Below are 27,278 nucleotides of genomic sequence, written 5' to 3'. Positions count from 1 at the left end.
AAGGGCTGTGGTGGACAAAATGAGATATGATAAGGATCTAGATTAGGATGTAGCTTCAGGGAAGGCAGATACAGGTATATGCATGAAACACTGGATTTTGGATCTTGAGGTTTTGGGTTTATGTATTCAAATGATTTGTGGGGCCATTTATTGAGACAGACAATATTGGAGGATGTGTAACTTTTGGAGGGAAGATTGTGAGTCCATATTTTGTTAGCCTGCATACTATACAGCAAGTAGCTGAATTTAGAAGTTTGGAACACAGAAGGGAATTCTGCTGTTCTTGTCTGTTTGGGAACTACTAATATAGGAATCTCTAGGCCAAAAGGAAATTAGAGTGAGCTGGGGAGGTAGCCTTGGTGGGTGAACCAGGGAGAAGAGGATAGCCCCCAAAGAAAACTCAAAAATAACAGCCTTAAGTGTGAGATATAGAAGCCAGATGAGATTTCATTGTAGGGGGGGAGGGGCTGGGGAGGGAGCAGAAGACAGCTACTTCAAATGCTGCTGAGAGGTAACAGAGAATGAGGACTTAAATGTGCCCACTGGACTTGGCAATGTGAGCTCACTGGTGATCTCAGCACAGAGTATTTTGGTGCGGTGGTGGGGATGGAAAGCAGACTGCAGTGAGTTGAAGAGGGAAGAGATAGAGTAATTTTAGATAACTTTTTGGAAAAGTTTAAGTGGGAGGTGGAAGAAAGAACGAGCTGGGAGTATGGAGGAGGGGGTCCAGAAAGGATTTCCTTATTTTAAGATGGTAGAGACTAGATCATGTTGACTACAAATACTGGAAAAAGACACAGGGGAGTGCGAGAGGCTGAAAAGACAGAAAAAAAAGCAGTAGATAATTACAAACCTTAGAATGTTAAAACTGAGCAGGCCCCTAGTTCAATTCTTCTGTTTTATGGACAAGGGAAACTGAAGCCCAGAATAGGCCACACAAGTGAATGAGAAAGACTGAGAACAGCAACTCAAGGCTATAGTTACCTACAATATGCTCTGTTTTTAAATTACTTTTTTTGATGTTATATAAGATATTTTTTCTTTTCTTATGTACGCTCACTGTGAAAACTCAGAAAAGCATAAAGAAAATGAAATCATGCATAATCCTGTTATTCTGAAGTAACTTCTATTAGCAGTTTGAGGAAGTTCCTGTCAGTCACCAAGAATCTTAAAAAAAAAAAAAATTCCTGTCTATGTGGTACTGACGACAAAGAATACGGCGTCCTGGCCTAATATCTTGTCAACCAAGTTAAACCCACTGATGATAAGAGAGGGACTAAATTTTCTCTTTATAAGTAGTACAGTATATTCTCTTTTTCCAAGACTGGTAGATAAATAGTAAAAATAATTCTCCACTTTGAGTGCAAGTAAATTAATTCAGTCAAGAGATGCTGTTGAATTGATAAGCAGCTATCACATTACCAACAGGACAGACAAATAAGATTCACAGGGAACACAATTAGCTTATGTCAGTGCTGTGTGCAGTAGAAAGCTATCAATAAAACTGAGACCTTGGATTTGACATTCTTTTATAAGTTCTGTGTACATCTGTATTCATGCTGTTATAAAACCAAGAGATGAACCATGCAAACAGCTTTAGCAAGCACCAGATGGGGCTGCTGTCTAAGCCACAAAGCCTTAACTACGAGGGTTTCATTTTTCAATACTAATTATGTTTGGAGACAAAGATGTGCCCTTAAAGATACTGTCAAAACTATTTTAACTTATAACAGGCTCTTAGAAAGAGAAGCTATACCAGTTGTAGCTCTGTCCAAAGAGCAATCCTTGGGCCTTACTGTCTTTGTAAAATGACTTCAATGGCAATCAATAACTAGCAGCTTTGCCTGCTCAACAATGACACCTTCAAAATAGGAAACTCTAGCCACCAAAGTTATGCTTGAGAAATAAAAAATGTGCCTCCTGAGGCACTTAAGCAAGGATTTTTGACAGTCTACCCTGGTGTCTTCTATTTGTTTGCCAAAAGAGGGCTGCTATGGAGCATCAAAATGGAATGTTTGATACTCATTTGCCTCCACATTCCTTATAATCTCAAAGCAAATCCTGCAGATGAAATGGTCGATGGGAGAGTTTAATGGCTGAAGCTGCCCCGAGGAGCTAGCTAGGATTCCATGATCTAAAATCTGATTTCATATTTGACAGTTTTCAAGGCCAAAGCCCTTTGGGCTATAGATGAAGCTATTCAAGAGTAGCCTAATTTCACTTCCAGTCATGACAGCTTTTTAAGAATCTATTACTGTTTTTTACTCTCTATTGCTATACGGACAATGACATAATTAGTTTGCTTCTAGTCTAACAGTTTCAGGCAGATCTGATACAAAACAACCAAATCCACACAGGATTTCAATCTTGAATAGACAGGCCCACAGAAAGAGCTGGAGCTCCTCAAGCTAGATGCAATTTTCAAGTCAGTGAAGGAGGTGAGAGTGGGTAGGTGGTATATTAAATACCATATATGGAGCATTTCCTAAAGGCACCCAAGGAGAATCTGTTAATAAATGAGGATGGGGAATGGACTGCTCAGTTCCTTCCCCAATCCTGTGACTCCCAGAGTCCATTATCTCTCTTCATAAAATGTGTCACATCACCAAAGAGGCAGAATCAAGAATCCTCACTGTTGTACATGGGCTTTTAAGGATACTCTTCACTGAGAAACTATCGCCTATATGTCATCCGACACATTATTGTAGTCCATCTCCAGGCTACTAAAGTAAAATTTACAAGCCAAGGTTCTCATTAGGCTTCTGTAAAGGAGGAAGTAGGTCACTTAAATAAAAAAAGGAAAGGAAAATGTGACAAGTACCCCCATGTCACTGTTTCCAACCTTTCCTCCTTCCACAGAGAAAAATGCTGACCCAATACCACAGCCAGCTGCCAAACCCTTCAGTATATGACTAAAAGGGTGGGGAGAGGAAGTGAAAGCAAAGCTGCAGGAAGAGGCTTTGTAGGAGATAAAACACAGCTTTAATTTGGTGCACAAATGGAAATTCCATGCGTAAAAGGAACCTTCTTAATTTGAGATCTGACCAAAAAAAAAAAAAAAAAAAAAATCACAGCTCTTTGCTATGACAAGAATAGGCAAGATCTTAAGACATAAGGTTCTTCTGTCTAAAGAAGAAACCAAGGTAAAACCTGCTTAATTTAGAAAACTTAACCAAAGCTCTGTTGAAAGGAGGAAGCCCATCCACTTCCAGTTGTTCTAACCACAAATTTTTTCTAACAATTTATTGTTCCTGTCACATGGTAGTCATCTCAGGATAAGAATTGTGCAATAGCAGATGCTCCACTGTAAAGAGGCACTGCTAAGGTCCCAACTCATCTTTTAAGTTCAAACTCTTTGATGAACCAGTTAAATAATAATAATCATCATCATTATTATAAACTAGGTAACAGCTAGTTGTAAGATTATAAGTTCCAAAATGTTCACTGAACCTACCTCAGACCCCTACTTAAGAAGGCATACATCAGAGAGCAAGTTAAAATGTTATCTAATAACAGCCAAGGACTCCATAGTCTTTTACAGTTTTAATATGTTCACAAACGATTCCCTCTGCTTGGAATGTATATTCTCTAATGCTGTTCCATTTGGCAACACCCTGTTTACCCTTCGAGACCCAGTTCAAAATTTACCTGTGATGAAGCTTTACCTAACTCCCTAAGTACCTTTATTATAAGACCATGTTGTATTATGTAAGTCCCTAGAAGGCAGGTTGTATCTTTTTGATCTCTATATCTTTCGGATTGCTTGGAATATACTAGATACTAATAAATAAGTGCTTCCTGAATAATAATAATTTTAGCTAGCATTTACTACTAAATGCCAGGCACCATTTAAAGCTCTTTACCCATGAAAACTGTTAATTCTCACAAAACCCTATGATGTACATACTATTATTAGCCCCACCTTACTGATGAAGAAACTGAGACATATCCAAGGTCACATAGCTAACATGGCAGAGACAGAATGGATGAACGCATGTACACATAAATGGTAGAGTTCAGCTACCCATGGCATCTGGAGGCTGCTTTAGATATAAGCATGGTGGTACCTGAAAAGCAGTCCACTCAGCAGCAGCAGCAGCACTGCTTACCACAGTGGAATTCCATCTTGAACAAATAAATGTTAGAAGCAAGCACAACCATACCTTCCCCAGCTCATCTCTGAGGTGGCAGAGTCCATGTACTCATTGCAGAGCAAGCTAGGAGTAAACTAAGAGGCAAACAGCTAGCTGGGCTGCCCCAAAGGAGTTTTGTTTTTTTGCTTCAGAGTGTTGGAGTGAATATTCTGAGGCAAATTAAGTATGATCTTTCATCCAGCCCAGACTGAGTCAGGAGCCATCCTTATTTGGAAGGGCCTGTGAAGTCGCTGGTTGAGAGCGAATGGTGAGATGCGGCTAGAAGTTGCTTTGCTGTGTTCTTCTTCACTGACCTCAACTGTCAAGTGAAGAAAGCCAGACTGTAGGCTAATTGAGATGTGAAAAGATAGGTGATCTCTGGTTTGAAAGAAGGGAATAAGCAAGAGGGAAAATGAGGGAAGTGAAAGATTCAAAGGTAAGAGAAAGTAGAAAAGGAGAGGAGGAAGAGGTTGGGAAGGAAAAAGAAGTGAGAAACAGCTGATTAGTTTGAGAGAAATTCCACTTGAATGTTTACAGCAACATAATCAGAGGAAGTAATAACGTCCTTTGTTACCACTCTTCACCATTTCTGGAGGCTTTATTGTCTTGCATGACTTGTACATTTGGTAGGAGGCATTATTTTTCCAGTCAAACTAAAATTTACCTTCCCCAGTTACAGAACAGAATGAACAATACATTCTGTAAGACATCTATAACTTAGACTTTTTTTTTTTTTTTTTTTTTTTTTTTTGCTGTACGCGGGCCTCTCACTGCTGTGGCCTCTCCCGTTGCGGAGCACAGGCTCCGGACACACAGGCTCCGCGGCCGTGGCTCGCGGGCCCAGCCGCTCCGCGGCATGTGGGATCTTCCGGGATCGGGGCACGAACCCGTGTCCCCTGCATCGGCAGGCGGACTCTCAACCACTGCGCCACCAGGGAAGCCCTATAGCTTAGACTTTTAAAGGGAAAAAGTACTTCTAAATTATTGAAAGTCTGAATTATACAGTACTTTAAAGGAATATGAATTTATTGCTTTCAAAGAGATACCATAATAAGTTATCAATAGTATAACAGTCTTTCCTGGTTGAGGTATCTAGAGGACTTTTCTAATACATGTATAAGAATTATTTTTATAATGGTTATAAATAAATAATGGCTTAAAATACATTAAGAGTATCTTTCAACCTGGGATCCAGGATGTATTTTCAAGTGTCTATGAGTTCTCCAAAACAGTTCACATATTGAACTGAAAGCAAAGTTTACAATATAAAATAAATTAATGTAAACATATGATAGAGTATTGTAATGGTCACTTATTAACTAAGCACATCAACATGATTTGTAACATTATTACAAATGTACATATACATTTATTTGTTTTCCTAATCTGAGCTGGTATCAAGCACACTGCTTTAATTGTACAGAATAATGAGAAAAGGAGGCTCACTTAATATGTAAATGACACAGTCCCACTAAGTAAAGACCAAAATGACATCACTGGTACACTGTACCAATCTTGGATTTTCAATATCCTAGAAAGAGTGTGGCAGAAGAAGAGAGCCAATAGTAATGAAAACTGCCAAGAAGCCTGTGGGGCTGCAGGCAGCTCCATATTCATATTGTGAGCTGCAATTGTTTCAGCAAAACATCATCTATTGTATAAAAATAATGTTGTTAATTTGAATTTTATTAGTTTTATAGGCTTTTTTTTCTACTTAACTTTTAAATTTGTTTCAGTTTATAGCTAAATGAGAAATATATGCATAAAGAATTTATACCTAATTTTATGTTTGTTCATATTTAAGTAAAATTATAAAAATAACATACATCAATACTAAAAGACTGCAGTTTTAAAATCAATGAAAAGCAGCCTATAAATTGCTAAAGTTTGAAAAGCAGGGCTTAAAAACAATATTCTCTTATGTCAGGTAAGCATTCCTCTTGTATTCTCATTTACATTATTAATTTGCTAAGCATCTGTTAAAGGAGTATAATAATCATCTACCCCACAGAGCTGTTGTTAAAATGAATTAAGATAACATATATTGGGATTGAACTGAATCTACAGATAGCTTTGGGTAGTAAGGACATTTTAACAATATTAATTCTTCTAATCCACAAACACAGAATATCTTTCCATTTGTGTCTTCTTCAATTTCTTGCAACAAAATCTTGTTTTCATTGTACAGATCTTTCACTTCCTTGGTTAAATTTATTCCTAAGTATTTTATTGTCTTTGATATTATTGTAAATGGGATTGTTTTATTTATTTTTCAGATATTTCATTGTTAGCGTGTAGAATCACAACTGATTTCTGTACATTGATTTTATATCTCAAAACTTTACTGAATTCATTGATTAGTTTCAAGTGTTTTTGGTTGAGTCTTTAGGATTATCTATATATGAGATCATATCATCTGCAAATAACAACAATTTTATCTCTTCCTTTCTGATTCAATGTAATCCCTGTTAAAATTTTAATAGCATTTTTCACAGAAATAGAAAAAACAAACCCTAAAATTTGTATGGAACCACAAAAGACCCTGAATAGCCAAAGCAATCCTGAGAAAGAAAAAGGCAGAGGCATCACACGTTCTGATCTCAAAGTATACTGCAAAGCTATAGTAACTAAAACAGTATGGTACTGGCATAAAACTAGACATACAGACAAATGGAACAGAGAGCCCAGAATTAAACCCATGTATATACAGCCAACTAGTTTATGACAAAGGAGCCAAGAATAATACAGTGGAGAAAGGACAGTCTCTTCAATAAATGGTGTTGGGAAAACTGGACAGCCACATGCAAAAGAATGAAACTGGACCCCTATCTTAGAACACACACAAAAACCATTCAAAATGGACTGAAGAGTTAAACATAAGACCTGAAACTGTTAAACTTCTAGAAGAAAACATAGGGAAAAAGCTCCTTGACATTGGTTTTGGCAATGATCTTTTGGATATACATCAAAGGTACAAGCAACAAAAGCAAAAATTGACAAATGGAACTAAATCACACTCAAAAGCTTCTGCACAGCAAAAGAAACAATCAACAAAATGAAAAGGGAACCTACGGAATGGGAGAAAATATTTGTAAACCATATACTGGATAAGGGGCTAATATCCAAATATATAAAGAACTCAAACAACTCAATGATAAAGAGACAAAAAATATGATTTAAAAATGGGCAGAAGAACTGAACAGATATTTTTCCAAAGAAGACATCCAAATGGTATATGAAAAGATGCTCAACAGCACTAGTCATCAGGAAATGCAAATCAAAACCACAATGAGATATCACCTCACACCTGTTAGAATGGCTATCATCAAGAAGACAAGAGATAAAAAGTATTGATGAGGATGCGGAGAAAAGGGAATGTAAATTGGTTAGGCCACTATGGAAAACAGTATGGAGGTTCCTCAAAAAATTAAAAAACAGGACTGTAATATGATCCAGCAATTCCACTTCTGTGTATATATCCAAAGGAAATGAAAACAGGTTATTGAAAAGACATCTGCATCTCACATTTACTGCAGCATTATTTACAACAGCCAAGAAATGGAAACAACTTGAGAGTCCCTCAGCAGATGAACAGCTAAAGAAGATGTGGTATATATATATACAATGCCATATTATTCAGCTATGAGAAGGAAGGAATCCTGCCATTTGTGACAACATGGATAGACCTTGAGGGTGTTATGTTAAGTGAGATAATTCAGACAGAGAAAGACAAATACTATATCACTTATATGTACACTCTAAAAAAAAAGTCAGTCTCATAGAAACAGAGAGTAAAATGGTAGTTACCAGGGACTGAAGGGTGGGAGAATTAGGGAGATGTTGGTCAAAAGATACAAACTTGTAGTTAGAAGATGGATAAGTTTTGGAGATCTAATGCAGAGCATAGTGATTATAGTCAACAATACTGTATTTATTACATATTTCAAAGTTGCTAAGAGACTAGATCTTAAATGTTCTACCACAAAAAAGAAATGATAATTATATGATGTGATAGTGGTGATAGCTAATGCTATGGTATGCTACGGTGGTAATCATACTGCAATATATAAATGTATCAAATCAACACAGTGTATACCTTAAACTTATACAATGTTAAATGTAAATTATATCTCAAAAAAGATAAAATATATAACATGACTAACAGAGGCTGATGAATAATAAGCACTTAATAAATATTAGTTCTTTCCTCCTTTACTAAATCTCTATATCCAATGGAGGACAGGAAAGGAAATGACCTCTTCCAATAGCTTCTACACATATTTGGACCCCATCTTGACATTCCAGGTGGAAAGCTATTTCTATGGGAACCCTGTTAACTATGCTGGCAAGCTTCAATTATCACGGATGGTTTAATTGAAAGTTTCAGCTATCTTGTAAACCTATCTACCATTTATTCTTCCTACAGGAAAATGTATGCCAAGTTCTGAACAACTGATTTGCAAAGAAACTTTAGCATCCCATTTTGGACTTGTGTTTTGCATTATTTGCAAGAGATGCTGTCAGATTGTATCAGGACGGAGTTCTTGAGCAATAGGGTAATACGATACTACTGTGCTTTAAGAATTCAGGTGGATATGGAAAGGATACATTGATAAGAGGCAAGGTTGAAGAAGATGTGGTTGGTTCAACTTTTATAATACCAGACCAGGTAAGGCCCCAAACTAATGCGTGGAAGTAGGAATTAATGGGCAGGGGCTAATTTGAGAGGCTGAATGGACAGCACATGTCAACCAGCAGGACATTGGGGGAGAGGGACAGTGACTTAAGATGACCCTGGGGTCTCCCTAGATGAAGACCCAGGATGATTTTCCCAGAGGCATACTGAGAAGTGTGGACAATTAAGTTAGCAACAATTGTACTACTTCAACTGTGGAAAATGAGAAAACTGATGTTTGAATGAAAATATTTAACAAACATAGTCTAAAACCAAATAGTATTTGATTAAAATTCTTCCCATTAAAAAATAGTTTAATTGCTATTTTCTTATATAAACTTGATTCTAAATCTTGAGTGCAAATGGTTTAATGAGAGTAATATAAAAGATTCAGGATACTGACATGGATATGGGAAGGAAAGAAAAAGGCAAAGTGACAATTTTCTAGTTACCTTTATTTTAATATAGATAAAGGCAGAAAAATAAAACTTGGGCTGAGTAACTGAAGTGCTGGAGCCAGTGATGGAGCATGAAGGATGTCAACTGTGGCCAAAGGATTCACACTGTCCAGATGGGCATGAGTATATGCCAACAGGTTTCCTCAGGGCTGGTCTCAAGAAAACAGCAAAAGCTTGGACTCTAGGGAGTTTATTAGATATTAATATATAAAAGGACCACAGTCTGATAGAAGAAAAGCTAAATTACCTTCAGAAGTATGCTGGGTCTTTAATCTCCTTATCAGTAAACATACTTGCCTGTGGTCTGTAACACTGGACCACTACAGAGAGCCAATGCTTCTCTGCATGGAAAGTGACAGGTAGGATACCAGACATTCCTAAATAGATGCTGGGCTCCTGGTCCTTGTGGTTGCCAGAATATCGGGTAGCATTTCCATTCCTATCATAACAACCTACCAATCAATCGAACCCTCAGAGGCACAAATGAACAAGGCTCAAGGCCATTACTAATTGGATATAAGTTTATACAAGTTATCAAACTCTCTAGGCCTCCTGGCCATTATCTTTTTTAAAAAAATGAGAAATAACTTGATTTCTTATATTATGAAAGCAATTGGAAAATACAGATATGCAAACAAGCAAAACCCCAAACCAAAAATCTTACTATATGCCCTTCCAGGTCTTTTTCCTGTACACAGATCAATTGTACACACATTGATACACAGGTATATTTAACACAATGAACATGCTGTTTGATAACACAAATATCTTTAAAATTGTTTCCAAAATTTACTACCAATTCAAAATTACATAAATGCAAATTTGGATAAATATGCCATTTTGAATCATTCAATTTTTTTTTTCTTTTGGGCTGCGCCGTGTGGCTTGCGGGATCTTAGTTCTTTGACCAGGGACTGAATCTCTGGGCCCACGGCAGTGAAAGTGCCCAAGTCCTAACCACTGGACTGCCAGGAAATTCCTCATTCAAACAAATTTAACAATGAAAGAAATGAAGTTGTAGTCAGAGCCCTTCAACAACCTTAAACAATTAAAAATATTTCTCATATATAATAAGAAACAACTCCCTATGGAAATAGTTACCTGGTAAGATAACCTATTCAGGGCATATTTGAAAACTAGACAAAGTAGGAAAGAGCCTTAAGGTCTCATTTATAGACTCTTTACTCTTGTTTTACACACAAATTTAACTTGATCAACTGAAATCGGTATTTTTGTACAGAACTAATAATGAATGCTCTACTTATAATCTGATGAATTATAACTCTCTCTCTCACACTGCCCTTGACTTATACACCCCTTATCTACTTTACTATGAACCCACTGAGATAACAGCGTTATTTTATTTGAATGGAGATACGTGTGCCCCATTGCTCTTTCAAAAAGATGCCCAAATGCCCCTTCCACTATCACCCTTTATGAAAGACTCTCTTTCTGACCATCTATTCTGTGACCTTGTCTATTCCCAAATATATAAGGGTGAAATATCTTCCCAGAACTTATACCTCTTACTCTTGGTCCTCTGAAGCTCCAGACTTCAGCTTCCAAATGTCTACTAGACCACTCAAAACAAAACTACTTCTCCTTCCTCCAAAATGTGCTCCACCTTTTTCAGGGCACTACAACAATTAATGGTATCACAACAGTGGTAGGCTTTCAGGCTGGGTCAACTTGATCCTCCTGGTCCTCCTCATACTATATACAATCAGTGCAAGGTTCTGTCTCTCAAATCTGTCCTCTCCCTTTAACAACCCGAGGTACAACTTTAAGTCCTGGATTTCATCACTCTTTGTCTGAACTACTGGGATAGTATCTTGCTGTCTCCTAATTCCTCTAAAATACAAATCTTTACCACTTTACTTACTTCTTCATAAAACCCTTAGTGGTTCTCAGATGCCAATACAATACATTTGAACTCTTTATAATAAAGTATAATGCTCTTCTGTGATCAGATACTGTTTTACCCTTTAAGAAAATCATCTCCTACATGTCCACCATATAACAACTGTTCAAAATTCTACAAAACTTTTGATGCTTCAGTCAAATGCCAACTCCCCTGTGAAGTTGTGGATCATCTTCTTAGAATTAACTGTTTCCTCCTCAAATTTCCCATTATGTGGTATTTATGACTATTTGTATACAACTTTCTCTCTCACACTCACTAGTCTTAGCTCCTTGAAGACAGGAGACGTTAGTTTTGGTACTTTATATTTCTTGAACAGATGAATAAATGATGCTTTATTATCTGGTTTCAGAGGTCAAAATAACTTAGAAAGGGACAGAAGAATTCAGACAGAAACGGCAAGTGACAAGTGACTACCTGACAGCAAAGTGGGAGGAAAAAAATACAAAAAAACCCCTTAAGAACTCAAAAAGAATTTCAGTGTGGGGCAAATAGCCCTATATCTCTTAGGGGCATCACTGTATTTTCCAGAATAGCACTGTGATTGACACTGATACTAATTATAGCAAGATATCAAGAAAATTTTAAACTATGTTTGGTATCCTGTATTTAAGAAGGGAAGAAAACAGCAGAAGTTTGAAATGTATTTTAGAAAGACTTTTATACAAATGGTTTTATTATTTAAAAGTTTATTTATTCAATTATAAAATAAATACCCATTATAGCAAACTTGAAGATAAACAAAGACAGAATGAAGAAAAAGCACCCCAAATCTTAGTCTGTATTTTTAAAAAAATGTAGGTCACATAAGCACCAAATGATTATTCTAACTAAAAACACTTTAATGCTTAAAGAGCTCAAACTAACAGTTACCCAGAAAAATTTGGCCAACTAGAACTCATTCTAGTTCTAGGACACAGAGAGCTAATGTTTTACTGAATCACTACATAGTTATTCATCCAACACTTCTGTTTTTAATGGGTGATTGAAGAATGATGGGGTGGGGAAGAGATAAGGAAATGGGGAACAACAACATTGAAAAAGGGGGATAAAAATGGAGGGTGAGAGAGAAAGAAAGGGAACACAAAATAAAGAAAAGGTGGGAGGACAATTAAGAAAAGTGTGTGCCAGGAAGAATAGGAACACAAAAAGAAAGCCCAATATATGAGCAGACACATTCAGAGAAAGGACAGACAGCTCTTCTTGAATTTCCCCTCTCTTGACTTCCTTTGTTCTAATTGATTTCAAGCCGATGTGTATACCCTTAGATGCATGGTGAATTCCAATGAAGTCCTCCTACACATATACTTTATACCAACACAATCCAATTAAAAGGATTTTAATTAGTGTGCACCATTCCCTATAATTTCAACATTTTAAAAATGAATAGTCTCACTAAGTACCAGATGGTGACATGTACTAATTCATCAGGCCTATTCAATGAATGAGCATATTAAAATGAATGCACCTATTAGACATGTGTTGCCAACGCTCCATCCGGAGGAAGCCTCCCCTTAAATGAGTGCCCACGGAAGGTGCAGATTTACTGTGCAATACTCACAAGTGCCTCCTGCAATTATTTGCAGCAGCAATACCATCACTCTTGCCATTCCCTCTAGATCACTCGATATTTCATGCTAAGCAGCCTGTGAGCCCTGCTATTCCTCTATAAACTATTTGACCTTTGTACGCAAGAGTCAGCTAAATATTGGGTCTACCATTTTTCTACTAAAGAGAAGATTTTATAAGCTTATGAAGGTCATTTGTTAAGTGGACAAACAGGTGAGGGATAGGTCAAAGGAAGCTCTTGATCCAACTCTCTTTTTCCTCAATTTGTCTGTATGGCAGTAAAAGCCTTAGCTTTGCTAGGTCAGGGAATAAAATAGTGCAAGTGGAAATCCTGTATGACAGGTTACCATGCTCTGATTTTCTCTAAATATTGTTAGCATTGAAGAGAAAGGTATAATCTATTGGTAGGTCTCAAAATACTACTAGGTACAATTTTTGTTAGAGAAAGAACTCCTAGAAGCCGTTTGTTTTCTTAGCTTCTCTTACTTATCACTCTTCCATTTTATATTATCTTGGATCATTACAATTCCAAATATATTCTGATGGTAGTAAATTTCCCAAATCTTTGTAGGTATACAGAGAGAGACTAGTTTCTGATTTGCTGATGGCACTAAAAACCAAGTGGCTGATTAAGTAAGGAAGCAGCAAAGCACAGACAAAACCTAGACTTTGGAGAAGAAAGGGGTATTGTGAAAAACGTATGTCATGTGGTGCACAGCAGGCACTGACAAATGTTAGTTCCCTTCCCAAATAATAACAAATAGTAGGAAAAATTTGTTTGCTCCTTAAAAAATCAACCTGAAGGGAAACCTAACTGAAGAGAAGTCTAAATATGAATACATTTGGAGAATTTTGAGATTATGGTAGAAAATGTGATCTTGGGGCATACCTTTAAAATTAAAGACAATATACTTTACCTTACAAAATAAGCCTAGAAGACAGAATTTTGAGAAATCTGTGCTTGTTTATGATAAAGGGCAATGGTTATTGCTTAAAATCAGAGTATTACCCAAAAGAATTCTTAGGGGAGGGTAAACCAATAATAGAAACAACAAAATTTATAGTTATAGACTAGAAAAGCCTCCCTAATGGCAAAGGCCATTTAAATTTTATTACTTTCCCTGGGCTCTTGCCTAAAAATGAGGGGTAGAAATAATTAATTATTCAAGCAGAATTTAATTAATTTAGACATAATTAAAAGTCCAAAATAACATGAACATTTTCATCAAGAGGTTTCTGTGCAATGCTTCAATAATTAATTTTTTTCTATTATTTTAATGAATAATTTTGGTAATTTCTATTATTTTTCAGATTTTGGTTCTACCTTTTTCCTCCTTAGATAAGAGGATATTTTGGTAGAGTGTTCAGCAGACAAACAAGTTCTTCTTAAGAGTTCTGTGTTCTGAGACAAGACAAAACTCAAGAAGACAAGATATCAAAACCAATCAATTCCTAGCCCAAATACTTAGGAAACATGTTAGAAAAATGGAACTCTGCCTAATTGGAGAGAAAGCAATGATTTATACTAACCTAGGTAGACTAAGACGACTTTTGGACAACTCCAAAAAATAATCTATTGTTAAATTATGAAGAGCACAATTACCCCACAAATCCAGACAGAAAGGCAGAAAACATAACGCTTCTTGAACATAGAGGGTATGAATAGCTTACTGTGAAACTATATGATAAAAGGCACAGCACCCACTTTCATTTTACAGGTAGCTCTAACTAGAAGACTGCATTAATATTAAAGCTTAACTTGATTTGGAACAATATAAGAGTCTAAAGTAAATACTGAGTTTGACAAAAAGCAGATGAGTCAGATGCACAAAGGGAGCTGGTGTGGTCTAAGTCTGACATCTAACACTGGGTTGGGGATTCTACTTCTGTCTCTGTCTTTAAGACACAACTCTGTAGTAACATTTATGCCTCTGGCTACATGGCAAGCTACCTCCAAGGTGCCTGGAATTCCTTGGAAAGGCACCATCAATATATTAATGTAAAAACAGACTGAATTAGTTTTTCCCAGATGATATACACCAAAACAATGAAAAGACAATATTTAAAATATGTAGTTTATCTCTTGTCTTTTAATTGTCTGATTGGTAGATCTGAAATGAACAGACTCTCAACATAAATGAAGAAAAAAAAAAAACTTCCACATCTTGAATGTGGTCTTCAAATTGTGAGGGGACTTTCAAATTGTAAAACGTGAAGTTACTATGCCATATTCATGGTTAGATAAAACTTGTTTTTTACAGTAGGGCTTCTTAAACTTTAATGTGCCTGCAAAGCACCTGAGTGTCTTGTAAAATTCAGATTCTGATTTAGTAGGTCTGGAGACACAGATCATGCTTTGAGTAGCAGGTTTTAGAGTATATACAAAATATGGGGATGATAAAAATCTGGGAAAAATAGTATTATATGGAAAAATAATTTATACTGCTCTTTGGACATGTAGCTAAGGTAGAATACCATGATGAAGTTTTATTCCAGAGCTACATAACACAGTCTATGGAATTAAAATCAAGAGCACAACTCAGAAGAGCCAACACAATTTTGAAGAAGAAGAAAACTGGAGGACTGACACTACCCATCTTTAACACTAACTATAAAGCTACAATAATCAAGACAGTGTGGTATTGGTGAAAGAACAGACAAATGAATCAGTGGAACACAAAAGAGAGTCCAGAAATAGATCCATACAAATATAGTAAATTGATCTTTGACAAAGGAGCAAATGCAATTCAATGGAGAAAATATAGTCATTTCCACAAATAATATTGGAACAACTAGAAATCTATATGAAAGAAAGAAAGAGAAGAAAGGAAGGAAGGAAGGAAGGAAGGAAGGAAGGAAAAGAAAGAATGGAAGGAAGGGAGGGAATCTACACAAAACATTATACCCTTTACAAAAATTAACTCAAAATGGATCAAAGACTTAAATGTAAAATGCATCACTATAAAATTCCTAAAAGGTAACACAGGAAAAATCTAGATGACCTTGGGTTTAGCAATGACTTTTTAGATATTATACCAAAGGCACGATCCATGAAAGAAAGAATTGATAAATTGGACTTCATTAAATTAAAAACATCTGTTCAGTGAAACACAATGTCAAGAGAATGAGAAGATGAGCCACATAAGGGGAGAAAATATTTGCAAAAGATAGATCTGAAAAAGAACTGCTGGGGCTTCCCTGGTGGCGCAATGGTTAAGAATCCTCCTGCCAATGCAGGGGACATGGGTTTGAGCCCTGGTCCGGGAAGATCTCACATGTCGTGGAGCAACTAAGTCCATGAGCCACAACTACTGAGCCCGAGTGCCACAACTACTGAGGGCCATGCGCCTGAAGCCCGTGCCCTGCAACAAGAGAAGCCACCCAATGAGAAGCCTGTGCACTGCAGCGAAGAGTAGCCACCGATTGCCGCAACCAGAGAAAAGCCCATGTGCAGCAACAAAGACCCAACACGGCCAAAAATAAAAAAATAAATAAATAAACTTATTAAAAAAAACCAAAAAGAACTGCTATGCAAAATATACAGAGAATTCTTAAAACATAACAATAAGAAAATGAACAACCCAACTAAAAAATGGGCAAAAGATCTGAAGAGATACATAATTCACCAAAGAAGATATACAGATAACAAATAAGTATGTGAAAAGATGTTCAAAATCATATGTTGAGCAATCATCCTCCTTGGTGTTTACCCAAAAGTTGAAAATTTATGTCCATACAAAACATGCACACTAATGTTTATAGTGGCTTTATTCATAATTGTTAAAACTTGGAAGCAACCAAGATGTCCTTCAGTAGGTGAATGGATAAACTGTGGTACATTGATAAAATGGAATATTATTCAGTGATAGAAATAAATGAGTTGGCAAGCCATGAAGATATGTAAGAATCTTAAATGTGCATTACTAAGTAAAAATAGTCATCTGAAAACACTTCATACTGGTATATGATTCCAACTGGTATATGATATTCTGGAAAAGGCAAAATTATGGAGACAGTAAAAAGATTAGTGGTTGCCAGAGGTTTTGGGGAAGAGAAGTATGAATAGGTGGAGTACAGGGGCATTTCAGGGCAGTGAAACTATTCTGAATCATGGTATAATGGTAGATACATGTCATTATACATTTGTCAAAATCCACAGAATGTACAACACAAAGAATGAAACACTGGGCTTTGGCTGATAATGATGTGTCAATGTTGGTTCATTTGATTGTAATGAACGTTCCACATTAGTGTGGGATCTTGATGGTGGGGGAGGGTGTGTATGTGTGTGAAGAGCAGATATATGGGAACCCTCCTTACTTTCTGCTCAGTTTTGCTGTAAACCTAAAACTGCTCTAAAAAAGGTCTATTAATTAAAGAAAATCGAGAGCACACATATCTCTAATGCTTAAGAAAAGAATTAATGGTTCACTGTAAGCATGGAAATTGTCCATAGCTAAATTAGTATAGCAGTAAACTAATTTTAGTTTATATAAGATGGCACATAATTTTTTTTTAATTTAAAAATTTTCAATGAGACTTTGTTTTCCAAAAGGGTATTGTTTGATTGATTGACGAGACAGAAGGGAGTCCTTCCTTCAACAACAGGGATCCATAAGAGAGCATCCCCTGGTAGTGCCGTGGGTACTAGAGGCGAATGTGCAGGGATGATGGAGGGTTTCTTTCAACGAGCACTATGTTTTCCATTTCCAGTTATATTTTCAATTTTCCCTTCAGGACTCTCACAGTGCTCCTCCTCAGCTCCAGGCTCAGTGCAGGCCTGCCTGAGACCAGGCTGGGCTGAAAATCGACCTGTGCTACTCTGAAATAAGGGGCAAGGCTCTGAGTGCAGCTTTTTCCCCTAAGACTTTCTAGACAGAGTTGGTGAGAAAAATCCAACTTTAAGCAAACTCTGCTATGCCTCTGCCCACCAACTGCAATCTATTGTTTTTTATCCTTTAGTTCCTATTTACTGGGCTACTACTAATATGAATACTATGTACGTCATATCTCTAATTCATACAATAACCTTGAGGGGCAGCAATTACCATTTTAGTAAATGAAGTGAGGGATTGAAGAGATTAAGTTCCTTGCTCAGTGCCACACAGCTTTTTAGTAGTAAGCTGAGATATGAACCCAGTCCTGACTCGCTTCAAAGTCCCACACAATTCTATTAAATCATGCTGTTTCTATATTCCTTGATAACCACCATGCGCCCTCTTTGCTGAGTTGAAACACTTCTCTAGTTTCTGATCCTAGCACATCCCATTCCACTCTGTACTTGGCCACTCCCTTAGCTAAAGCCACCAGTAGCTCTGGGAAAATGATATCTCAATTCTCAGTATTGTTTCCATGGGACTTACACTGGCCAGGACAGTAGCTTCTTCTCAAGGTGAAGAGTATTAGTCATTGTTAACCATTGTGTTCATCCTTCCTTCCAGTCTTGTTAGTTTAACTGCTGACATTATCTAGAAGATCTATGAGTTCTAGGCGATAGTACAGAGGAGAAACACTGTCCTTCTTGTCCAGGAAAAAAGCTAGGAAAATGGCTCAAAAATCAAAACGCTGTTTAGAATAACAGAAACCAAACACAACAATAAAAAGTGATGGATTATGGAACAAAGTCTAATGTGTGAAATGTGTGAAAATATCTGATTTTGGTGAGATAGAAACATCTAACTATGAGAGCTAACCTATTGATGAAAAACTGAAGTCATGGCCTAAAAAAAAAACCAAAACAAGTCATAAGCAATTATCAAATAACACATGTCCTTTACCTCCTCCATTATCACTTCATAGAGTAGTTATAAAATAAAGGTTCTGTAACGGGTTCCTTTTAATTGTTATTAATTTTTGAAACACTATCTCCTCTCTATTGCTACTATTTTTGAAAATAAGAGGTATCTACCGACTAGCAAGTAAATTTACAGTACAGATTCAACTACTTACTGGCATAATGGAAAGACAGGATATAAGTGTTGAAAAAAGTTCTATAAAAAGAAAATAAATTGAAACCAGATTTTTAAAGAAACTGTATTGTAAGATAAACCTTTTATCTCTCTCTTTTTAGTACAATACTTAAAATTTTTATTTGTGACATATAGAGATGATATAGAAAGTTCAATATTTCCACATACCCTAAAACATTGAGTCTAAACACTAGCAAAGAGAGATTTTCAAAGTAACTGATTAAAGTCAAACCTCTGCATCCATTTTATCCTTAGCATATTTCTTTATCTTTTAGGAAAAGATGACCGCCCCCCCCCTTTTTTTTTTTACCAGAAACTATCAAACAAGCTAACAGATGGCAAGGGCATCGAATCAAGTCTAATTTGGGTTGAATTCAAGTTTGATTATCTAGAGACATGAAAGCAATTTACCTATATTAGCATCAAATGCCTAATACTGATAAAAATCTTATGGAAGTATGATCCAGTAGAAAGCCTTCTGTATTGGGACTTAAAAGATCCCCCTCAGGCTAACTAGTTATAAAACTGCAGCAAAGTCACACATTACTTCTGCCTCAGGATCCTTTATCTGCCCAAACGGATGACAATAACTAGTCCTCCTTTCTATGAGATACTGAGAGGATAAAATGGAATCTTTAAAAAATTTTTTTCTTCACTGGGTGTGGTAGGCAGAATAATGGCCTTGCAAAGATATCCACATCCTAATCCCCAGAACCTGTGAAAATGTTACCCTATATAGCAAAAGGATCTTTGCAGATGTGATTACATTAGGAGAACAGGAGGTTATCCAGGATTATCTGGGTGAGTCTAAAGTAATGACAAGGGTCCTTAAAAATGAAGGAAAGAGGTAGAAGGATTAGAGACTGACTGATGCAATAAGACAAAGACTTGACCAGCCATTGTTGGCTTTTAAGATGCAAATGGGCCATAAGAGTGATGGTGGCCTCGCAGAATGAATTTGGGAGTGTTCCTCCCTCTGCTATATTCTGGAAGAGTTTGAGAAGGATAGGTGTTAGCTCTTCTCTAAATGTTTGATAGAATTCACCTGTGAAGCCACCTGGCCCTGGGCTTTTCTTTGTCGGAAGATTTTTAATCACAGTTTCAATTTCAGTGCTTGTGATTGGTCTGTTCATATTTTCTATTTCTTCCTGGTTCAGTCTCAGAAAGCTGTGCATTTCTAAGAATTTGTCCATTTCTTCCAGGTTGTCCATTTTATTGGCATATAGTTTCTTGTACTAATCTCTCATGATCCTTTGTATTTCTGCAGTGTCAGCTGTTACTTCTCCTTTTTCATTTCTAATTCTATTGATTTGAGTCTTCTCTCTTTTTTTCTTGATAAGTCTGGCTAATAGTTTATCAATTCTGTTCATCTTCTCAAAGAACCAACTTTTAGTTTTACTGATCAAGTTTTATTCATTTTTGCTGTCGTTTCCTTCATTTCTTTTTCATTTATTTCTAATCTGATCTTTATGATTTCTTTCCTTCTGCTAACTTTGGGGGTTTTTTTCTTCTTCTTTCTCTAATTGCTTTAGGTGTAAGGTTAAGTTGTTTATTTGAGATGTTTCTTGTTTCTTAAGGTAGGCTTGTATAGCTATAAACTTCCCTCTTAGAACTGCTTTTGCTGCATTCATAGGTATTGGGTCATTGTGTTTTCATTGTCATTTGTTTCTAAGTATTTTTTGATTTCCTCTTTGATTTCTTCAGTGGTCTCTTGGTTATGAAGTAGTGTGTTGTTTAGCCTCCATGTCTTTGTATTTCTTACAGATTTTTTCCTGTAATTGATATCTAGTCTCATAGCATTGTGGTCAGAAAACATACTTGATACGATTTCAATTTTCTTAAATTTACCAAGGCTTGATTTGTGACCCAAGATATGATCTATCCTGGAGAATGTTCCATGAGCACTTGAGACGAATATGTATTCTCTGGTTTTTGGGTGGAATGTCCTATAAATATCAATTAAGTCCATCTTGTTTAATGTATCATTTAAAGCTTGTGTTTCCTTATTTATTTTCATTTGGATGATCTGTCCATTGGTGAAAGTGGGGTGTTAAAGTCCTTGACTATGATTGTGTTACTGCTGAGTTCCCCTCTTATGGCTGTTAGTATTCGCATTATATATTGAGGTGCTCCTATGTTGGATGCATAAATATTTACAATTGTTATATTTTCTTCTTGGAATGATCCCTTGATCATTATGTAGTGACCTTCTTTGTCTCTCTAATAGTCTTTATTTTAAAGTCTATTTTGTCTGATATGAGAATTGCTACTCCAGCTTTCTTTTGATTTCTATTTGCATGGAGTATCTTTTTCTATCCCCTCACTTTCAGTCTGTACATGTCCCTAGGTCTGAAGTGGGTCTCTTGTAGACAGCATAATAACGGGTCTTGTTTTTGTATCCATTCAGCCAGTCTATGTCTTTTGGTTGGAACATTTAATCCATTTACATTTAAGGTAGTTATCGATATGTATGTTCCTATTACCATTTTCTTAATTGTTTTGGGTTTATTATTGTAGTTCTTTTCCTTCACTTGTGTTTCCTGCCTAGAGAACTTCCTTTAGCATTTGCTGTAAAGCTGGTTTGGTGGTGCTGAGTTCTCTTAGCTTTTGCTTGTCTGTAAAGGTTTTACTTTCTCTGTTGAATCTGAATGAGATCCTTGCTGGGTAGAGTAATCTTGGTTGTAGGTTTTTCTCTTTCATCACTTTAAATATATACTGCCACTCCCTTCTGGCTTGTAGAGTTTCTGCTGAGAGATCAGCTGTTAGCCTTATGGGGATTCCCTTATGTGTTACTTGTTGTTTTTCCCTTGCTGCTTTTAATATATGTTCTTTGTACTTAATTTTTGACAGTTTAATTAATATGTGTCTTGGCATTTTTCTCCTTGGATTTATCCTATATGGGATTCTCTGTGCTTCCTGGACTTGACTCACTATTTCCTTTCCCATACTAGAACAAAAAATTTCACAATTTGTATGGAAACACAAAAGACCACGAATAGCCAAAGCAAGCTTGAGAAAGAAAAATGGAGCTGGAGGAATCAGGCTCCCTGACTTCAGACTATACTACAAAGCTACAGTCATCAAGACAGTATGGTACTGGCACAAAAACAGAAATATACATCAATGGAACAGGATAGAAAGCCCAGAGATAAACCCACACACATATGCTCACCTTATTTTTGATAAAGGAGGCAAGAATACACAGTGGAGAAAAGACAGCCTCTTCTATAAGTGGTGCTGGGAAAACTGGACAGCTACCAGTAAAAGAATGAAATTAGAACACTCCCTAATACCATACACACAAAAATACTCAAAATGGATTAAAGACCTAAATGTAAGGCCAGACACCAACAAACTCTTAGAGGAAAACATAGGCTGAACACTCTATGACATAAATCACAGCAAGATCCTTTTTGACCCACCTCCTAGAGAAATGGAAATAAAACCAGAAACAAACAAATGGGACCTAATGAAATTTAAAAGCTTTTGCACAGCAAAGGAAACCATAAACAAGACGAAAAGACAACCCTCAGAATGGGAGAAAATATTTGCAAATGAAGCAAAGGATTAATCTCCAAAACATACAAGCAACTCATGCAGCTCAATATCAAAAAACAAACAACCCAATCCAAAAATGGGCAGAAGACCTAAATCGACATTTCTCCAAAGAAGATATACAGATTGCCAACAAACACATGAAAGAATGCTCAACATCATTAATGATTAGAGAAATCCAAATCAAAACTACAATGAGATATCATCTCACACCAGTCAGAATGGCCATCATCAAAAAATCTACAAACAATAAATGCTGGAGAGGGTGTGGAGAAAAGGGAACCCTCTTGCACTGTTGGCAGGAATGTAAATTGATACAGCCACTATGGAGAACAGTATGGAGATTCCTTGAAAAACTAAAAATAGAACTACCATACGACCCAGCAATCCCACTACTGGGTATATACCATGAGAAAACCATAATTCAAAAAGAGTCATGTACCAAAATGTTCACCGCAGCTCTATTTACAATAGCCAGGACATGGAAGCAACCTAAGTGTCCATCAACAGATGAATGGATAAAGAAGATGTGGCACATATATACAACGGAATACTACTCAGTCATAAAATGGAACGAAACTGAGTTATTAGTAGTGAGGTGGATGGACCTAGAGACTGTCATACAGAGTGAAGTAAGTCAGAAAGAGAAAAACAAATACCATATGCTAACACATATATGTGGAATCTAAAATAAACAAAGAACAAAAAAAGTCAGAAGAAACTAGGAGCAAGATGGGAATAAAGATGCAGACCTACTAGAGAATGGACCTGAGGACACGGGGAGGGGGAAGGGTAAGCTGGGACAAAGGGAGAGAGTGGCATGGACACATACACACTACCAAACGTAAGGTAGATAGCTAGTGGGAAGCAGCCGAATAGCACAGGGAGATCAGCTCGGTGCTTTGTGACCACCTGGAGGGGTGGGATTGGGTGGGTGGGAGGGAGGGAGAGGCAAGAGGGAAGAGATATGGGGACATACGTATATGTATAACTGATTCACTTTGTTATAAAGCAGAAACTGACACACCATTGCAAAGCAATTATCCTCTAATAAAGACATTTAAAAAAAAAAAAGAAATGGGCCATAAGGCAAGGAATGCAAGGCAGCCTTTAGAAGCTGGAAAAGGCAAGCAAAAGAACTCTCCTTCGAAAGGAATGCAACTCTGACAAAAATGCAATTCTAAACCATTGAGACTAATTTTAGACTTCTGATCTCCAGAACTGTTAAGATAATAAATTTGTGTTGTTTCAAACCACTAAGTCCACTATAATTTCTTAGAGCAGTAACAGGAAACTAATGCACTGGGATCAATCTCAGCTCTGACACTTGGGTCAGTTTTTAATGTTTCTGAACTTTAGTTTCCTTATCTGGAAAATGGGGATTAAGATTGGCAACTACTGGTTGCAATAGATATCAAATAGGATAAGTGCTGAGTGCTATTCAGTGATTTTTTAAAAAGTTAGCTATTTGTTTACTACTTCTTATGTTACACTAAGGCAATATAATGCAATTATTTTACAAAATCTAAATGCAACTTATAGTTTCCATATACTGTACACAAGAAATGTGCATTAAAGCTTCTATCATTATATAGAAGTCATTGGTTTGTTCTCATAGACTGTAAGGTTGATGTTCTTTTAGATCTCAAATTTCCCAGAGAAGAAATATGTGTGTAATTTGTTTTAAACCCGGTTTATACATCCAGTATAAAGTCAAGACTCACCACTAATTTTTATTCTTATATTTTTTTCTTTATCCTTCAGGAAAAGGTGTCTTATATACCACAGAACTTTCGACGACAAAGATAATAAAATTTAAGATAGAAAGATAGATCATCATAGTCCCATCTTTTAATTTTACTAGTAAAGAAAGAAATTCATGAGGAAGTTAAATGGATTTGGTTTGTTATCAATACTCAGCCAGTTCATGTCAGAGATGGATTACGTCCTGGGTTTTCTACCTCCAGATTTGTGCTATTTTGTTACAGTAGGGATTAACAAACTACAGCCCATGGGTCAAATCTCGTCTGCCACCTGTTTTTTGTAAATAAAATTTTATTGGAACACAGGCACACCCATCATTTACATATTGTCTGCAGCTGTTTTCCTAATACCAAGGCAGAGCTGAGTAGTTGCACAGAGACTGTGTGGGTGGCAAAGCTTAAGGTATTTATGACCTGGCCCTTTTACAGGAAGATTGCTGATCCCTGTACTACAATGCATTGCTTCTCAAGGCATGGAAGCTTAATTTATCTTATAAAATGTTTCAAAACAATAGATTTTAAAAATGAACTTGCAGCAAAGTTTGACACAAATAAAGGAATACTATGCCTTAATGTATCATACAACATTAAATATGTATGAAATTCTGTGCAGTGCAGGTACTATGGCTCCACTAAGATACCATAGGGGTGAGTCCAACTTTGGCTAAATGATGTTGATTTAATAACAGCAAAAAAATCCACCCCAGCATACAAATGCCAAGCAAAATAAGGTAATAACTTGTCATTGCTGTAATCATTATTTAATAGGAACTACTGTAAACATATTTGATCATAATTTATCTTAAACATTGATAATTATTAAAAATAATGTAAAACACTATGTTTCCTTCATAAAACATTTATTCATTAATATTTATTGAGTACCTCATCCTAGTGGGATTAAACACCTTTTATAAGACACACACCCATGTTTTCTTATGATCGAGTAAGGGGAACGGAAATAATAATTATTGGGTGTGGAGAAGTACCAGGAACTAAAACATATAACCACTGAATTTTCAAAACAAACATATGAAGAAAGAATTCTTTTTTTTTTTTTTTTGCGGTATGTGGGCCTCTTACTGTTGTGGCCTCTCCCGTTGTGGAGCACAGGCTCCAGACGCGCAGGCTCAGCGGCCATGGCTCACGGGCCCAGCCGCTCCATGGCATGTGGGATCCTCCCGGACCGGGGCACGAACGCGTGTCCCCTGCATCGGCAGGTGGACTCTCAACCACTGCGCCACTAGGGAAGCCCATGAAGAAAGAATTCTTATTTCCATTTTTACAGCGGAAGAAACAGACTCAGGGAGAGTGAGCATCCCACCAAGGTTACACCAGTAGGGCTATTAGGTGGCTGAGCTGGGACTCTGGCCCAGGCTTTTCAGTCTCTAAGATTCCCTTTTCATTACTTCTCCTACTTTTAATAACGTGTTCAGATTCAACAATCTCTTGTATATTTGGTATAGAACTGTGGGTCTCAGATGACTACTTGTTCAAGTACTTTGGATTCAAAGTACCTTCTGAGAAAATTAAAAATTGGCCTTGCCTTTAGTTACTTTCCATGGGGAAGTGAAACAGTCCTAAGTTTGGGCAAAAAGATAAATCAGGCTCCTAAATTTTTAAAAAAATAAATGTCAATTTTGCCATTTATACAATTTCATCATGTAAAGTATGTTGATCTCCCTTGGACTCAATAATAAAGGATACAGGAGAGAGACCCTCGAGATGGCAGAGGAGTAAGACGTGGAGATCATCCTCCTCCCCACAAATACATAATAAATACATCTACATGTGGAACAACTCCTACAGAACACCTACAGAACTCTGGCAGAAGACCTCTGACTTCCCAAACTGCAAGAAACTCCCCACGTACCTACCTGGGTAGGGAAAAAGAAAAAAGAAAAAACAGAGACAAAAGAATGGGGACGGGACCTGCACCTCGGGAAGGAGCTGTGAAGAAGGAAAAGTTTCCACACACTAGGAAGCCCCTTCACTGGTGGAGACAGGGAGTGGCTGTGGGGAAGCTTTGGAGCCACGGAGAGCACAGCAACAGGGGAGCAGAGGGCAAAGCGGAGAGATTCCCGCAGAGAAGATCTGTGCTGACCAGCACTCACCAGCCCGAGAGGCTTGTCTGCTCACTTGCCGGGGCGGGTGGGGGCTGGGAACTAAGGCTCCGGCTTCGGAGGTAAGATCCCAGGGAGAGGACTGAGGTTGGCTGCGTGAACACAGCCTGAAGGGGGCTAGTGCACCACAGCTAGCCCAGAGGGAGTCCAGGAAAAAGTCTGGAACTGCCTAAGAGGCAAGAGACCATTGTTTCGGGGTGCTCGAGGAGAGGGGCTTCACAGCACCGCCTTAAACGAGCACCAGAGACGGTCCCAAGCCGTGGCTATCAGCGCGGACCCCATAGACAGGCATGAAACGGTAAGACTGCTGCTGAAGCCACCAAGAAGCCTGTGTGCAAGCACAGGTCACTATCCACACCTCCTCTGCCCAGAGCCTGTGCAGCCCGCAACAGCCAGGGTCCCGTGATCCAGGGACAACTTCCCCGGGAGAACCCACGGCGTGCCTCAGGCTGTTGCAACATCACGCTGGCCTCTGCCGCCTCACCGCATTCCATACCCCGCCTTCCCCCCAGCCTGAGTGAGCCAGAGGCCCTGAATCAGCTGCTACTTTAACCCTGTCCTGTCTGGGAAGAAGCAGATGCACTCAGGTGACCTACACGCAGAGGTGGGGTCAATGCAAAGCTGAACCCCAGGAGCTGTGCGAACAAAGAAGAGAAAGGGAAATTTCTCCCTGCAGCCTCAGGAGCAGCGGATTAAATTTCCACAATCAACTTGATGTACCCTGCATCTGTGGAATACCTGAATAGACAAAGAATCATCCCAAATTGAGGCGGTGGACTTTGGGAGCAACTGTACACTTGGAGTTTGCTTTCTGCAAATAATTTGTTTCTGGTTATATGTTTATCTTAGTTTAGTATTTAGAGTTTATTTTCATTGGTAGATTTCTTTATTGATTTCGTTACTCTCTTCCTTTCTTTTTTATATATATACAGATATATATATTTTTTTCAGTTTTCTCTTTTTGTGAGTGTGTATGTGTATGCTTCCTTGTGTGATTTTGTCTGTATAGCTTTGCTTTTACCATTTGTCCTAGGGTTCTCTCTCTCCATTTTTTTTCTTAATATAGTTTTTAGTGCTTGTTACCATTGGTGGATTTGTTTTTTGCTTTGGTT

At 37.3% G+C, this 27,278-nt stretch overlaps 1 protein-coding gene across 10 annotated transcripts in view; it reads right to left on the bottom strand.

Annotated features, from left to right (window-relative positions):
* The window catches only part of PEAK1 (pseudopodium enriched atypical kinase 1), a 306,121-nt gene that overhangs the window by 66,352 nt on the left and 212,491 nt on the right, over nucleotides 1–27,278 (bottom strand). The window contains exon 1 of one of the 10 annotated variants that reach the window (XM_082617335.1): nucleotides 4,164–4,182. The exons of the other annotated variants lie outside the window; for them this stretch is intronic. The gene's annotated coding sequence lies outside the window, so the exon portion shown is untranslated. Of the gene's footprint in view, nucleotides 1–4,163; nucleotides 4,183–27,278 lie in introns of those variants that run through there. 10 annotated transcript variants of the gene reach the window in all.

This window comes from Mesoplodon mirus (assembly GCF_964341445.2).
Source record: "Mesoplodon mirus genome assembly, chromosome: 4".
Classification (NCBI taxonomy): domain Eukaryota; kingdom Metazoa; phylum Chordata; class Mammalia; order Artiodactyla; family Ziphiidae; genus Mesoplodon; species Mesoplodon mirus.
This window is presented reverse-complemented; position numbering and strand designations above follow the sequence as displayed.